Source organism: Cavia porcellus, unplaced genomic scaffold (assembly GCF_034190915.1).
Source record: "Cavia porcellus strain 051 isolate PalLab524CR breed Dunkin Hartley unplaced genomic scaffold, mCavPor4.1 scaffold_10, whole genome shotgun sequence".
Classification (NCBI taxonomy): domain Eukaryota; kingdom Metazoa; phylum Chordata; class Mammalia; order Rodentia; family Caviidae; genus Cavia; species Cavia porcellus.
Window position 1 is genome coordinate 46569472 of NW_026947493.1, and position 14340 is coordinate 46583811.

At 35.5% G+C, this 14340-nt stretch overlaps 1 protein-coding gene across 7 annotated transcripts in view; it reads right to left on the reverse strand.

The window, feature by feature from the left end:
- Ncoa2 (nuclear receptor coactivator 2) overlaps window positions 1-14340 on the reverse strand; it is a 278129-nt gene that overhangs the window by 170854 nt on the left and 92935 nt on the right. The window contains exon 2 of one of the 7 annotated variants that reach the window (XM_063257435.1): window positions 7826-7975. The exons of the other annotated variants lie outside the window; for them this stretch is intronic. The gene's annotated coding sequence lies outside the window, so the exon portion shown is untranslated. The remainder of the gene's footprint in view (window positions 1-7825; window positions 7976-14340) is intronic. 7 annotated transcript variants of the gene reach the window in all.

A 14340-nucleotide genomic window follows, 5' to 3' on the forward strand; every position in this document is an offset into this window, starting at 1 on the left:
GTGCTACCTGCGGTCCTCACCAAGATATTCTGCCTCCCCCAGAGTTAAACAAAGACAAGGCAAGATCCAACTAACCATAAAATGAAACCTCAACCTAAAAGTCTGATTTTTAAAAATCAATTTTACTGGTACACTTTAGATTATCTATCTATCTCAGGAAATCTGTACCTAATGCATCTTTTCTCTTTTTTTTACTTTTCCCTTTTTTCCTTTCATCCTCCTCTCTTGTTCCTGTCCTCATTTGAACACTTTGCTCCTATTTTACAATATCTGTTATACGCTGTGATTCTTATTTACACTTTGAGTTTCTCACAGTAGAGAAACAATGTGGTATTCACATGAGAGTTCAATTTACTTCACCTAAGAATATGGACTCAAGTACCTGTACCTAATATATCTTGATCTTTTTTCTTTTCAATCCCCTCTCCTCTTTTGAGCCTTCTTCCCCTCCCCATTTACAAAGGTTTTGTTTCCACTTTTTCTTCTATTCTCCTTATATTCATTTCCTCTTCCCTCCTAGCCCCTTGTTCCTCTTCCTATAGGAACATTTTTTTTTCCTACTTTCCAGTATCTTATTTTCCTTCTTATTTACACTTTGGGTTTCTAACATGAGAAACAAAGTGCTATTTCAACTTGTGTGTATTATTTATTTTACTTAAGATTAAAGGTCTTAGGTGCATCCATTTAATTAAAAATGTCTCAAGCTTGTCCTTTATGACAGAGTAGTACTCCATCATACATAAAAACCATTCATTCACTGATGGGCATCTGGACTGTTTCCAAGATTTGGCTATTTGTAATTTGGCTACTACAAATTGTACAGTGTATACACAGGTGTGCATACACTGCTGTGGCATGACATTTTTGATTCTTTCAGGAAAACACCAAGAAGGAGACTAGCTGTGTCAAACAGAACCACTAGTTTTAGTTTCTAAAGAATGTACAAACCGATTTCCATAGGCCAGGTATCAGTTTACCCATTTACTGGCAACACAGAAGTGTTCCTTTTCCCCCCACGGTCTCAACTGCATTTGTTTACTGGTTGATGTCTTCCCCATTCCCCCAGTACTGGGGATCTAACTCTTGACCTCAGGCTAGCCAGGAGGACTTATGCCCGCTGAGCTAAATCCCCAGCCCTTGATTTCTTGAAGACTGTCATTCTTTCAGGAGTGTGATGGCATCTCAATGTTGTTTGAATGTGCATTTCTTGAATGATCAATAATGATGAATGTTCTCTCATACATTAACTTGTTTATGCTTCTTCATTTGAGAAGTGAACATTCATTCCAGATGTCTGTTTTTGGACTGGGTCTTAAAATTTGGAGTGTATGATTTTTGGGTTTGTTTGTTGGTATTTTTTTTTTTCCTGGAGACAGGATCTCACTATGTAGTTTAGACTGGTCTTTAACTTACTATGTAGCCCAGGTTGCCTTTGAACTAACGGTGATTCTCTTGCCTCAGCCTTCCAAGTACTAGAATTACAGGTTCCAAGTGAATTTTAAGATTGTTTTCTCAAATTCTGTGAGGTATGCTATCAGTATTTTGATCAGGATTGCATTATATCTATATAATAGTTTTTGAAATATGACCATTTTCACTGTATTCTGCCTATCCAAGAACAGATAATATCATTTTCTGATAATTCTCTTCAAGCTCCTTTTTCATACTGCTGGGGTTTCTGTTGTTTTGTTTTGTTTTTTTGAGGCAAGTTTTTGCTATGTAGTTTAGGTTGGCTTTGAACTTACTATGTAGCCCAGGCTAGCCTTGATCCAATAGCAATCTTCCTGCCCCAGCCTCCTGAGTGCTGGGATTACAGGTATGTACCACCAGACCCAGCTAGTACTGTAGTTTTTGATGTATAGGTAAGTCACTTACTTACTTTGTAAGACTGATCCCTAAGTATTTCATTTTTCTTGATTCTACTGTGAAAAGCATTGATTTCTCTCTCAATTAGTTTGTTATTTGTGTACAAGATTGCTATTGATTTTTCAATCTTAACCTTCTATTCTGCTACATTGCTACACTACCAAATTTGATTATTAATTCTAGGAGTCTTTTGGTGGTGCTCTGATGGTCTTCTAGAATATCATGGCATCAGCAAATAATAATTTAACTTTTTTTTCTTCCCTATCCATTTTACTTTCATTTTTTTCTCTTCTCTAATTGCTTTGGCTAATATTTCTAGAACTATATTGAATAAGAGTGGTAACAGTGGACATCCTTGTCTTGATCCTGAATTTAGAGTAAAAGCTTTCAGTTTGTGACCATTTACTAGGATGTTGGCTGTTGCTTTGTCACAGATGGCTTTTGTTAGATTGCGATGAAGACAATCTATTTCAATTTTCTATAGGGTTGTTTTATTGACTGATAGATTGATATTGGGAATCCAACTCAGGACCTTGTGCTTACCAGGCAGGCGCTGCACCGCTGAGCTCTGTAAGGTTTTTGTCACGAGTATCAGATGCTGTCAAAATGTCTTTTTGTGCATCTAACAAAATGATCACGTGGGTTTTTGTACATGGTTCTGTTGATATGATGTATTTATTTGTATATGTTGAACCATCCCTGCATCCCTGAGATGAATCCTACTTTGTCATGGTATGTAATCTTCTTGATAATTTGCTGTATTCTATTCGCCAGTATCTTATTAAAGGTTTTTTTGTCTGTGTACATTAAGGAGACTAGCCTGTAGTTCCCATTTTTGGTTGGATTCTGTTGGCTTGGATAAGGTAATGTTTGCTTCCAGGAATGTTGTTGGGCATATTGCTTCCTTTTCAATTTCATTAAAGAGTTGGACGAGTAGTGGCATTAGATCTTCTCTAAATTTTTTTGTAGAATTCAGCACTAAATTCATCAGGACCTGGACTTTTCTTTGTTGGCAGTGTTTTAGTTGCTTCTTTAATTTCACTGACTGATATTGGGTTATTTAGAATTTCTATTTGCTTGATTCAGCTTTGGTAATTCAAATTTATCTGGGAATCTTAATTTCTTCTGCACTTTCCATATTATTAGAGTATAGGTTCTTTAAGTGGTTATTGATGATTTTCTGCAGGATCTACTATAATTTCATCCTTTTTATTACTAATTGAATGAATCTGAGTCTTTTTGGATAAGTTTGGCTAAAGTTTTGTCTATCTTATTTAATATTTCAAAGAACTCTTCAACTCACTGATTCTTAGTATTGTTTTCTTAGACTCAAATGCATTAATTTCTGCTAAGAACCTTACAATTTCCTTCCTTGTACGTGCTTTGAGTTTAACTTACTCTTCTTTTCCTAAAAGTTAGTCTAGTTAATCTGTTTGTGACTGTGGAGCACTGAGGTCCTCCATTACAACTGTATTAGTGTTTATCTGATTTTTCATATTCACCAATATGTTTTATATAGTTGGGTATGGTGGTATTTGGTGCATACATATTTATGATTGTTATCTTTTCTTGGATTATTTCCTTCACAAGTAAATAGTAACATTCTTCGTTTCTTCTGATCAGTCTTGGCTTGAAATCCACTTTGTATGCCAATAGCAAAGCTATCCCTGCTTTATTGTAGTTTCCTATTGTGTGAAATACTGTTTCACATCCATTTTAGTCTATAAATTTTTGAGTTACATATGTTTCTTGTATGAAGCACACTGTTGAACTTTTTTTCTTAATCCATCACTCTAATCTGATGATTGTGAACTGAAATCATTTTATATTGATGGTTTTAACTGATGTGTATTGTCTCGTTCTTGTCATATTACTTTCCTGTTGTTAGTTCTTTTTCTTTGCTGTTTGCCTTGCCTAGTAGATTCATTCTATTAGGAATTGTGGAGTTCTTTCCTTTGTTTCTTTAGGTGTTCTTTATCATGGAAATATCTTATTTCTCCATCAAATCTGAAAGACAATTTTGCATCAATCTGTGTTGGAGGTCATTTTCTTTTAGGGCTGGAAATATTTCATACCAAACTATCCTGGACTCAAATGTCTGTGTTTAAAATGTGTGATGTTATTCTGATGTGTTTTCCTTTGTAGGTGATTTGTTTTCTCTCAGCTTTTAATATTCTATTACTATATTTCTGGTTCTTGACTATTATATTCTGTGGTGTAGTTTTTTCTGATCATAGCTAACTGGAGCTCTATATGCCTTATCCATATCTCGAATTTTTCAATGGTTGGAACGTTTTCTGCTATTACTTCTGTGAATTTTTTTATGTTCTTTGTGCTATCATCTTATTGTAATCCCAATACTGAATACTGTAATCCAAGTATTATAATCCCTTTTCCAGTCTTCCTCACAATCCAAAATTTGTATTTGTAATCCCTCTGAGATGTTACTGGAGTACCGGCAAGTTAATTCCAATCTACCACCTCCAATGCAACCACGGTGAAAGTCAAGTCACTAAGACATATTTCAAGTTAAGAGCAACCAAGGGGTCCTAAGTCCAACCCAAGTGAGGACAAAGGCTTTAATTCAAGGCCTCTCCCAGAATTTATTATTTTATGAAGAAGTAGGTGGCTCAAGGATGATGATAAGTGAGAATGTAAGTAACCTGAACTGGCTAGCCAGGTGGGGAGAAAAATATCTTTACAATATGCAAGGAGGTAAGCAGAAAGACCAGTCTGTATAACTTGATTGGGCTAGCATATGAAAGAATTTAGAAGGCTGTTGCTTCCGTTTCTAATATGCAAACTTTTGTACCCTGGGGACTCATAGCTTCTTACTTTGAGGCTCATATCTAGTTTACATTCCTGGAGCTGAGTGGCTCTGCCATCCCACTGTGCTCTGATCTTTTACAGACAGCACTATGTGAGGAAACAGAAGACTGTTAGATCAACTTTAAAGATTACATATCAGTATTTCAGCTGGCCTTATTTACATCGTTTAGAGCCAATTGAAGAGAGAAAGAAATACCATACCCAGCTCTGTATACATCAGTATATGGAAATAAACTTGATTTAACTAATGCTGCAGCACGCAAGGAAGGGCACCCATGTAGTCTTCTATATCTTTTGATCTTTCACTGATTCTGATTAATCTTATGCTATTCTTTGCATTTCCTAGCAGCTGTTGGAATGATTTTTCATAGTACCTTGCTATTTTTAAGAAGTCTTTCATTTAATGAGTACTGACAGCAAGTTTGTCTTCTAGATCTTTGTTCACACTGGTTGATTCTTCTCTATATACTTTCGGCAGAAACTTTAACCTCCTGGATATCTGATCAAGTATGTCTTATGGAATCCAGTACTTTCCTATGTTGGGCATTCATGGATTCCATGACTTTGGTAATGAACTCTATTTTTTAAAAAATCTGTATTCAGTGTAGATTAATCATTTCTGATGTTTTTTTCCCTAGACATTCACCTGCTTTGCTACTTCCATGACTACCATTTAAAAAAGTTCAGCTGAATTTGTCCCACGGATTTGCCTTGGGCACACTGCGGGGTGGTTATTTCTTTTTGTTTCCATATTTCTTCATTTTCTATTTTTGTAAAGTTTGTTTTCTGCATTGATGCTTGTCAACTGCTTATGGTAAATAGCTTTATTACTACAATGAAAATTTCTTTATGGAAATAGCTACTTCTCAGAGATGTCTTCAAGGTATAGCTCATTTTTAAGTCTGTCCCAAGATCTTGCCTCTTCAATTGATAAGAGATGAGATGAAATGAGATGGTCTAACACTCAGTTCTTTGGTAATGGACTATAGTCTTGTTTATGACACCCCCACTCCCTCTACTCCTGCCAATCTCTGTATGGACATACAAGGAAAAACTGATCCTTTTGATAAGAACAATGCACCTTGGCTAAAGTAATACAATCAGTAAAAACAAAACTATCAAGCTCAGTCTAGAAAATGACAAAATGAGGTGACTTGTTAATCTATCACCTTTAACCAATTGGTATAAGATTTATAGCTATATAACAAAATCAAAAACAAATTATCTATAGTAAATATCCCCTTAATGGAGGGATTTTACTTGCAGGGGAGAAGTTTAAAAGGGGTAAAGAGAAAAAGAGATTAGAAGCCAGCCCAAAGGTCAAAGGAAGAAGACAAGAAGGTAAGAAGGAAACTAAACAAAAAAGTTAAACACAATGGTCTTCCTTTTTTTTTTTAACGCCTGGAATCAAATTCATGACCTCATGCTTGCCAGGAAGGTTCTGTGCCACTGAGTTACATCCTCAGCACCTGTTCTTCCTTTTAAGTTATCTCTGGTATTTTGTCACAGCAACAGAAATCTTATTAATGCTCTCAGGATAGGAGATATAAAATAGGAAAAATACATTAGAATATATTTGCCATCATTCCTCATTAGGAAACCAGAGACTAAAAACATACTGAGACATCCTACACAAGCAGTGAAGTGTTGACAAGAACAGGGAGAAACAGTCCTCATATCTACTACTGGTGGGAAAATACAATGACACAACCCATTCTAGAAAACAGTGTGGAAGTTTCTTATCATATAACCCAACAAGTTTATCACTAGAATGTTTCCATTGCTCTTAGAGATGTCCATGATAAAGCACACGAATGTTCATAGCAGTGATTGTTTATAACAGTCCTAAACCAGAAACAATATGAATGCTTATCTATTAGAAAATAAATTTTTTTTAAAACTTTTTATCGATACCAGGGATTGAACTCATGACCGCCTGCTTGCAAGGCAGGTGCTTATGCCACTGAGCTAAATCCCCAGCCCCGAAAATAAAATTTTTTAAATGCAGTACATCCATAAAAGAGCACCATTCAATACTAAAAAGGAACAAATGACAGATATAAGCAATGGCATATATAAAATCTCAAAAATGTACTAAATGAAAGAAGCCAGAAGCAAAGACAACACTGTATTTAAATTTATCTAAAATTTCTAGAAAATGTAAAATTAGACAAAAAGCAGACCAATAACCTCATAGGTCAGAGACTGGAAATGAAAGCTGACTGAAAATGAGTACAAGGTAAGTTGTGGAGTTAGGGGTAGTGGTACAGGCCTGTAATCCCAGGTTGAGGCAAGAGGACTGCTACTAGTTCGGGCCCAGCCTGTTGCTATGTAAGAGAGCACAAGGCCAGGCTGGGGAAAGAGAGAATACTTGTGGGAGGAATAGAAGTGTTCTAAAAACTAGACTGCTCTCAAGAAAGATGAATTGAGAGACAAAATATGTACTATTGAATAAAATGTACTAAAACTCTGTTTTTGTACACATAAATGAGTACTTATTATGGTATGTAAAATGGTAAAAAGGTTTTAAATGTTGAAAAAAATTGCAAAATTTTTGCAAATATACCTCTGAATTCCTTTTCTGTGATGGCTCAGGCTATTTTGTGAGCAGAGGTCTTAAAGATAAAGGTGGTTCTAGCAGCAAGCTCATATGAACAAGAGCCACGTAAGAGTGCCAACTAGTGGGATGAGTATACATAAGTACTTTGGGGCAAGGAAAATAACGACTGAGCCCACATCATACACAAAAAAGACTAATGGCAGTACTATAAATTATATGTTGGGGCTGAGAGTTGGAGGTGATATGTTTAATATTTCATTTCATTCTATTTATTTTTAAATGAATGATTATTAATAGATTCAGAGGAAGCAAAGCAAGTTAGGAAGAAACTACAGTGACATTTGTAACAATGGCTAAAAGAACACTTTATTGGTGAATACAAGAATAAGAAAAGGTATGTACTTCACTTTTTGGTTTCTTAATAACACAATGTTAGCACAGACATCTATTACTAACGCTTTATCCCATGAGAGCACTAAGTGAAGGGGCCTCATATGTGCTCCTAGTTTAACCTTCACAGCAACCCTGAAATGGTACTGCTGCCCCTCCACATTACCAAAATACACACACCTGGGAAGGGAAGTTCTTCGTCTAAAGCCACATAACTAACACACTGGCAAAAGCTAGATTCACACCAAGAGTCTGATTCCAGAGGTCACAGTGGCTGATAGTTTTGGAAGGTCATTGTTTTGATGATGAAATCTTCTTTGCCAACTTCATCTGAAAAATATGGCAGATATGTCATCAACATGAAGACTGCCTTCTTGCAGTTTTTGGTATACCTCTAATAGGAACAGAAAAAGCGTATTCCTTAAATCTGATAACCCTAAATGGATCATGAAGTTAATTATTTTTTCCTAAAACCACAGGTATCCACACAATTCTAACAAAGTTGCTACCAAGCAAAGGAAGTCATTCCCAAACACAGTAGGACTGATAAATGAAAGTGTGTTCTTCAACCTGAAACAACCAACTCCATTTTTGGCAGATGTATTAGTGCTTTTCTCACTACTGGAACAAAAATACCTGACTACACAATTTAAAGTTTATTTTGACTCATGCTGCCTCCAAGGCAGAAATGGTGTGGTGGAAGGGCATAGAAGAAAGAAGTTGCTCAATTCATGGCAGCCAGGCTTCAGACAGAGAGAAAGGAAGATTCAGAAACAAGAATACACCTTTCCAGGTCATACCCCCTATGACTCACCTCTTTCAACCAGGTGCCACCTCCTTATTGGTATAATAAGGATAGTGCCCCTATTATCTAATACCTTCCAAAAGCCCTACCTCTGAGTAGAGGACACTTTGGGAGACAGTTTATTTACTTTTATTTTTTTTGGTACTGGGGATTGAACTTACAACCTTGCGCTTGCCAGACAGGTGCTTACACCTGAGCTAAATCCCCGACCCCTGGGGGACATTTTAGATCTAAATCAAACAATGGACAACCAAGAATATGGCACACGATGTTAGAAAGAGCTGGCTAACCAAAAGGAAGCATTTCAAATACTCTGCTTCATATTTCAACTCAGGACTACGATTGGCAACCTTGTTAGTTAGCCAGCACTACACCCCACCCAAATCATTAAGGCAGACAGAGATGGGTTGGCTGAAACAGAACACATGATATATAAAGAAAAGCTAACAAAGGATTCCTTAAATTATGTGACATTTTTCCACAGCTCCAGCCAAGCACATACGAATATATACCCACAGCCTACATTTATAATGTGTGATTACTAATTTACTTTTCTTGTTTAAAAATGCAAGAACTAACAATTAAACATATAAGTACACCTTTAACTCAGCATGTTTCAAATCACATAACCTCAAAAGAAAAGCCATACTTTGAAGATTTAACTATGAGGACCATTTCAGATCATTTTAACAGGATATTATTTTATATACAGATTACATGGTTATACATATAATGCAAATATATCTTAAAATGTGACCTCCATATGCCTGTAAGCCCAGCACACCTCTTAGGAGACTGAGACAGGAGGGCAGCCTCGAGTTTGGGGCCACTGTAGGCTACATAGTGAGTTCAAGAACTGCAAAAATTAATTAATGGATTGCAAAAGACAATAATAACATGTGTAAGGCTGAGGATGTAGCCCAGGTAGTACAGCACCTCTCTACCAGCTGCAAGGTCCTGGGTTTGATCTCTTGCACTTCAAAGAATAAAAATATCACTTTTAAATAAGTAAAAATAATAGAGTGTGTGCTAGATATCCAAAATAAATTCTTCCAATCAGTAAGTTCACAGTGCTAACATTAGACAAGTAGGCTATGGGGGAAAAAATTAACTTCTTGATTTTTATGTTCGAGAAAAATTTTCAGCTTACTAAAAGTGATACTCAAAATTAATTCAATGCTAACTTTTAGGTTTTACTTTAATTTGAAATAAATGCTTCAGAAAATACAATTAGTACTAAGTTAAGTCATTAAATAAACATATAGAAAAGCACATATCATCACTACATTAAAATTCTTTTTTTTTTTTTTTTTTTTTTTTTTTGGTACTCTTACCAGGCAGGCGGTTATGCTGCTGAGCTACATCCTCAGCCCTAGAATAAAATCCTTAAGCTAAAGGTCAGTACATATCCACAATTTGTATGTATGATACAATAAAAAAATAATATATTTATCACATTCACAGATCTTTTCAGGACCATTTATGTCAATCTTGCTTACCACGATGAAAACCAATACAATAAAGCAGCACAACTAAAACGGGACCTACCAAAGCACGAGATTCCTGCCTACAAATAGATGTAGAGCAAAAAATTAATCTCATACCTTGTAAGTTTAATGTACTAGACTCAAATCTGGAAGAGAATTAAGATACTAAATTTGAAGTCCAAACTGAAAATATGCTCAAATCATAGACGGGGTTAAGATCTCTTAGGCAAAAGATAGAAAGAAAGTAGAGCTGGGAGCCAACCCTAACACCTGAGGGACACTGTGAAACAAGAAACGAGTAAAAAGACATTGAAAGAAATTATTTAAAAGGTGGAAGACCAGTAAAGGATAGAATCCAGGAGCAGGTAGTTTCAAGGAGAGTGTAAGCAACATACTTAGTGCCCCTGAGACTTAACAACTCTCCTTTTTGGCAATTAGAAACTACTAATCCCTTTCTAAGAAGAGTTTCAGCAGCAAAAGATATAAATTAGGCTGGAGAAAGCCAAAGTGCTGACAAGTGAATAGAAAATAAGGATTTGGACACACCATGTCCAATTGGTCTCTATCATGATCGTATACTAAAATTTATCTTCCCCTCCTGACTGTGAGCTCCTTAAGAGCCAAGGTAAGGTTTCAACAGTCTCTAAATAAGATGACAACCTGCTGCCTCACTTGGGAGTCTTAAACTCACAGTTTCTGGGGCATTACTGGGTACTTAGTCCAGATTCCATAAAATATAAAGGAGGGAAACCGCAGAAGACGTCTCCTTTTAAAGGAAGATGTTATATAATACTTAAAAAACTGTAAGAACAGAGAACACAGTCTAATGTCAAAGAACTGAGTGGACCATCAAATCCGTATCTGCCTGACTAGATCTTATTATTTCCCTGCATTCTTTTCTTGGCAACCTTCAAACATCTATAATTCTCTATAAAAAAATATAATAAAGTTATGAACTGCTGTTCTCAACTATGCTGCAGAATATGAAAATTATTCCTAGCTAATTATATTTTGGTACCCCTGCCCTACTCTTCCAATCCTCTATTTATTACTTTTTTATGAAATCAATTTTTTTGGCTTCCACATGAGTGAGAGTATGTAGTACTTGTCCTGTGCTTGCCTCATCTTATTTAACATAATGCCCTCCAGTTTCATTTATGGCTGCCACAAATGACAAGATTTCATTCTCTTTTGAAGTTGAATAATATTCCTCTTGTGTGTATATATCACATCTTAAAAAATCATTCACTGGTCGGGGATTTAGCTCAGTGGCATAAGCACCTGCCTGGTGAGTGTGAAGTCGTGAGTTTGATCCCTGGTAGCAAAAAAAAAAAAATCCATTCATCCACTAATGGACACTTCAGTTGACACCCTATCTATTGTTAAGTGGTACTTAAAAAAACACAGGAATGCGGGTATCTGTCTGATTCTCCTTAGATATATGCTTAGTAATAAAATAATAGAATGGCTGGATTATATGGTAGTTTTATGCAGAAATTCATACAGTTTTCCAGAGTGGTTGTACTAATTTACTTTCCTACTAAGAATGCACAAGAGTCCCCCTTTGTCTGCATATTCACTAGCATGTTATGCTTCTCTTGTTGATTATAGTCACTGTAATTAGAGTGAGATGAAATCTCATTGTGGTTTTGATTTGCATTTCCCTTGTGATTAGTGATGTAGGCATTTCTTTTCATATACCTCTTACAGTAAAACAGCACAAATTCATCAAAAGAAGCAAGTATGACATGTATTTTTTAAGCTAAAAATAGCTCACATGTATATACAGTAAGTGTTCATGGCTATAATTTTTATTACATACATTGACTAAAATGATGATTATGTATGATGGAGTTAAGTATATTGATATCTTCTTACAGAGTTCTAGAAACAATATGGAATTTTAAAAGCTAGCACCAAAACTACTATGATAAAAGCTTCTGCAACTTACTGTGCCAAACAATAGAAGGTTTATGCTTGGAGTAGCATCTAGTTGAATTTTTATCATCTCTTGTTATAATTTCACTGAGCCGCCCCATGGATCCAAGTGATGCTCAGAGAAAATATTATCAAAACAGAGACTTCATCAGAAATGGGTTTCACAATGTGCCCCTATACAGCATTTTGCATCTTGTTGAAAAACTTAAGATGAAATTTTTCATTTTACTAAGTGCCTAGGTTCTAACAAAAACATCAAGAAAAATGGGGAATTTTGGACTTTGTAGCAATAGTACAATTTTGAAAATACATCTCAAAAAAACTTAGAAATTATCTGTTTTAAACACTAAGTTTCATAGATAGGAAACACAGGCTCAAAATAATACAAGCTCAATATCCCTTTTCAGAAATGCTTGATCCCAGAAGTGTCTTGGATTTTTCTCAGATTTTGAAATACACGTATATATCTCATAAGATATCTTGGAGGTGGGACCCAAGTCTAAACACAAAATTCATTTATGAATCATGTATCTTTTAAAAGTTTTTTTTTATTTAAAAGAGAAAAAAGACATAGAAAAGATAAAACAAAAAGCAAAAGAAACAAACAAGAAGTACAAAACAATAACAATATTCAATTCAATTCAGGCTTTCAATCAAGATGACAGGACTTTAACAATGGTTGTTATATTGCATATTGTTATCTTCAAAAGGGTTGCATAGATTACCAGTTATAGATATGCAAAATTGATCTGATCATGTACTAACTGTTCTTTTCCAAGAACAGAATTAGTAGTCATCTTAGCTCTTTTATATTTGTGTGTGTATAAATTCATGTCTTTTTTCTTTTCCCTTCCTTCTTTCCTTTCCCCTATCCAAGTTACTTTTTCCCTTAGGGCAGTTTTTTACCTTACACAATGTTATTATAGACTTTGGATCTTATTTGCTCTTTCAGTTTCTTACAATAGGGAGATAATACGGTATTTACATGTGAGTCTGACTTATTTCAGTTATGAATATGGTCTCAAGTCACAGCCATTTACCTATAAAAGCACTGAGGAAATCCTGTATAACTGACTAATATTTCACTGTATAAAAATACCACATCTTTTTTATCCATTCCTCACTTGAAGGGCATCTGAGTTGTTTCCAAGATTTGGCAATTACAAATTGTGCTGCTATAAACATGGGAGTCCATATATCACTATGATATGTTTTCAATTATTCTGGAAAATACCCAGAAGTGGGATAGCTTAGTCAAATAGAACCCCTAATCCTAGCTTTTTGAGGAACCTCTACACTAACTTTTTTCACAGTGGTTGCACCAGCCTACACTCCCACCAACAGTGGAGAAGGATTCCTTTCTCCCCACAGCTTCTCCAGACTTTGTTACTGGTTGATTTCTTGATCCTGGTTGGTCATTCATTCTGGAGTGAGATGGAATCTCAGTGTTGTCTTAATTGATATTTCTTAAATGACCAATGATGCTGAACATCTTTTCATATATTTGCCATTTGTATTTCTTCATCTGGAAGTATTTATTCATCTCAGATTCCCATTTTTGGATTGGGAATCTTTGAATTCTGAAGGCCTGATTCTTACACAAATTCTTTATATGGTCTAGATAGAGGTCTTTGGGAGATAGTTAGCTAAGATATTTGCCAAATTTGTGGGTTTTCTTTATACTCTGTAGATTTCTTTTGACATGTGAAGACTTTTTTAGTAAGATGAGATCCCAGCTGTTGATTCTGGGAATTATTTACTGTGCAGTTTGAGTTCTGTTCATGAACTCTCTGCCTAGCCCTATGTCTTCAAGATTTCTACCTGTCTTCCAGCAGACTTAGTGTTTATGTTTTAATATTTAGATCTCTGATCCATTTTGACTTTAATTTAGTGCACTATGATAGGCATGGGTCTAGTTTCAGTTTTGGGCATATGAAAGCCAGTTTTTCCAGCACTACATATTAAAGAGGCTATTTTTCTTCCAGTGAATGTGTTTGGCCCCTTTGTCGAAGATAAGGTGGCTGAGTTGTGTTTGCAGTTATGGCTTTATCTTCTAGTCTACTGCACTGATCTTCAGATCTGTTTTTAATTCCAGTACCCTGCGATTTTATCATAGTAGCTTTGTAGTATAATTTCAAGTTGGGGATTGTGATGCCTCCTACCTTGCCTTTGTTGTCCAGAACTGCCTTTGCTATTCAAGGTCCTTTCTGGTTCCAGATGAATTTTAGGGACGATTTCATTACATCTCTGAGGTGTGCTAATGGTATTTTGATTGGAATTCCATTAAATCTGTATAAAAATTTTGGGAGGATGGCCATTTTCACAATGTTGGGTCTTCCTATTCATGAACAAGGAAGTTTTGCATTTTCTGAAATTTGATTTTTTTTCAGAGCACTATAATTTTCAATATATAGATCTTTCATTTCCTTTGTTAGATTGGTTCCTATTTCATTTTTTTGCATGCC